At 32.2% G+C, this 3363-nt stretch overlaps 1 pseudogene; it reads left to right on the top strand.

Annotated features, from left to right (window-relative positions):
• The first annotated feature begins 1089 nt into the window (after positions 1–1089).
• LOC120612342 (uncharacterized) lies at positions 1090–1206 on the top strand (annotated as a pseudogene).
• The last annotated feature ends 2157 nt before the right edge of the window (positions 1207–3363 follow it).

Genomic DNA, 3363 nt, shown 5'->3' with positions numbered 1-3363 from the left:
AACTGTAAAAGAAAGTAGGAAGAATCGCAAATATGTGGAAATTAGGCAACCTGTTACTGAAAAATAACTGGGTCAAAGAAGAAATTAAAGCACAACATATCAAAAATATTGGGACACAGCAAAAGCAGTAGAAAAAAGAAAGTTCATATCATTATAAGCCTATCTCGATAAACAAGAATGAGCGCCCCAAAATAACCTAATATTACATCTTTAAAAACTAGTAAAATAACAAATGAAACCCAGAGTCAGCAGAAGGAAAGAAATAACCAACATTAGAGCAGAATTTAAAAAAAAAATTGAGAACAAAAAGACAGTAGAAAAATTAATGCAACAAAGAGCTGGTTATTTGAGAAGATTAATAAAATTGGCTAACCATTGGCTAGATTCAATAAGGAAAAATAAGATAGGAGAGAAATAAACAAAATCAAGAATGAAAGAGAAGTACCAAAATACAAAGGATCATGCAAGAATACTATGAAAAATTATGACACTGAATATAATAATCTAGAAGACATTGACAAGTTCTTAGAAAAATACAACCCTTTGAGACTGATTCATGAAGAACTGGAAAAGCTAAATACCAATCAGCAGTATGGAAATCGAAACAACCATCAAAAATCTACCAAAAAGTAAAAGTCTAGGACCAGATGGATTCACCAGTGAATTCTTCCAAACATTCAAAGAATATTTAATACCCATTCTTCTCAAACTCTTCCAAAAAAATAAAAGAGTAGGCAATACTTCTTAACTCATTTTATGAAGCTAATATTACACTGATACCAAAAGCTGATAAAAACAAAAAAAAAAAGAGAGAGAGAGAAAACTTCAGACCAACATCTCTCATAAACACAAATGCAAAAATCCTAAATAAGATATTAGCAAATTGAATACAGCAACACATTAAAAAGATTATATATCGTTATAAAGTGGGTTTCATACCAGGAGCACAGGGACGGTTTAACATAAGGAAATCAATTACTGTGACAAACTACATACACAAAATACAGACTAAAAATCATATGATCATATCAATAAATGCAAAAAAAGTCTTTGACAAAATACAGTATCCATTTATGATTAAAACACTTAGTCTATGGCCATGCTACCCTGAACAAGCCCGATCTCATCTGATCTCAGAAGCTAAGCAGGGTTGGGCCTGGTTAGTACTTGGATGGGAGATTATCTAAAGACCAGGTGCTGTACGCATAAAAAATAATAATAAAAAAATAATGGATTGTAAGCTGACAAGGTCCTTGCAATTTGTGAGGTCAACCAAGAGTTGCCTTGCCTAAAAATAAACAAACAAACAAACAAACAAACAAATATGTACATATGTATGTACGTACGTACATACATACATACATACATACATACATACATACATACATACAGCACAATAAAATAGGCATAGAAAGAAAGTACCTCAACATAATAAAGGCTATATATGACAAACCCTCAGCTAATATTATACTTAATGGTGAAAAGCTAAATCCTTCTCCCTAAGATCAGGAATGAGACAGGCTGTCTGCTGTCACTAGTATTATTCAATATAATATTGAGAGTCCTAGCAAGAGCAATCAGACAATAGAAAGAAATAAAAGGCATCCAAATAGGGAATGAAAAAGTCAAATTGTCACTTTTTGCAGATGACATAATTCTCTATATAGAAAACCCTAAGGGCCCCACTAAAATTTATTGGAAATAATAAACAGTAAATTTCAGAATACAAAATCAACATTAAAAATCCATAGCGTCCATATACTCTGATAATAAATTGTTAGGAAAAGAAATGAGAAAAAGCTATTAATTTTGCAATTTCAACAAAAATAATAAAATACCTAGGAATAAACCTAACGAAACATATGAAGGACCTATACACTGAAAACTATATTACTTAATGAAAATGAAGAAGACACAAAGAAATGGAAAGATATTTCGTGTTTATGGATAGGGTGAATCAACATAGCTAAAATGACCTCATTACCTATAGCATTACGCAGGCTTAATGCAATCCTCATCAAAATTCCCATGGCATCTTTTAAAGAAACAGAACAAAAAAAAACTTATCAGATTTATAGAGAGACAAAAAAAAAACCCAAACTGCCAAAGCAATCCTGAGGAAAATAAACAAGACTGAAGCATTGTCTCTGATCTCAAATTACAATTAAGTGACCATAGCTCAAACAACATATTAAGTAGAAAAAAAAAAAAAAAGACATTAAGGAATTGAGAGTCCAGAAGAAACCCCTTATATGTGGGCAAATAATTTTCAATCAAGGGGTCAAAAACATACGATGGAGAGTGGAAAGCCTCTTCAGTAAATGGTGCTGGGAAAACTGGAAATCCACCTGCAAAAGAATGAAACTAGACCGTTGTCTATCACCACACATCAAAATTAATTCAAAATGGATCAATATAAGACCCGACACAATAAATTGCACAGAAGAAAACATGGGTACTAAACTTATGGATCTCGGATTTAGAGAGGATTTTATGAGTTTGACCTCAAAGGCAAGGGAAATAAAAGAAAAAAAAAAAAGGGACTATATCAAACTAAAACTAAAAATCTTCTGCATGATGAAAGAAACTGTCAAAAAGGTGAATAGGCAACCATCCTAATGGGAGAATACATTTGCAAACAATGCCTCCAATAAGTAATATCCAAAATATATAAAGAACTGATACAACTCAACAATAAAAAAAAAATCCAGTTAAAATGTGCAGATGACCTGAATAGACACTTCTCCCAAGGAGACAAACAAATGTCCAACAGACATATGAAGAGGTTCTCAACTTCACTAACTATTAGGGAAATGCAAATTAAAACCATGCAGATACCTCCTCACACCTGTTAGAATGGCTATCATCAATAGGACAAGTGATAACGAGTGTTGGAGAGGTTGTAGGGATAAAGAAACCTTCATACACTTCTCGTAGGAATGTAAATTGGTTACAGCCACTATGGAAAACAGTAAGTAAGGAAGATTTCAAAAAAAAAAGAATTAAATCGTTATATGATCCAGCAATAACTCTTCTGGATATTTACCCCCCAAAACCTGAAAATATTTATCCACAAAGATACATGCATCCCCATACTCATAGCAGCATTATTCTTTTTTAAATAAATATTTTTATTTATTGATTTATTTTTAAATTAATTAATTAATTTTTTTTAATGGTGACATTGGTTAATGAAATCCGGTAAGTTTCAGCTGTACAGTTTAACAGTAAGGCATATAAATATTGCATTGTGTGTTCTTCTCCCATTGTTAGATTTATTTCTGTCACCACATATTTGACACCTTTTGCCCCATATACCTCCCTCCTCCACCCTTCCCCTCTATCCTCTGGTAACCACTAGTA

This window comes from Pteropus medius, unplaced genomic scaffold (genome assembly GCF_902729225.1).
Source record: "Pteropus medius unplaced genomic scaffold, Ma_sr-lr_union100, whole genome shotgun sequence".
Classification (NCBI taxonomy): domain Eukaryota; kingdom Metazoa; phylum Chordata; class Mammalia; order Chiroptera; family Pteropodidae; genus Pteropus; species Pteropus medius.
This window is presented reverse-complemented; position numbering and strand designations above follow the sequence as displayed.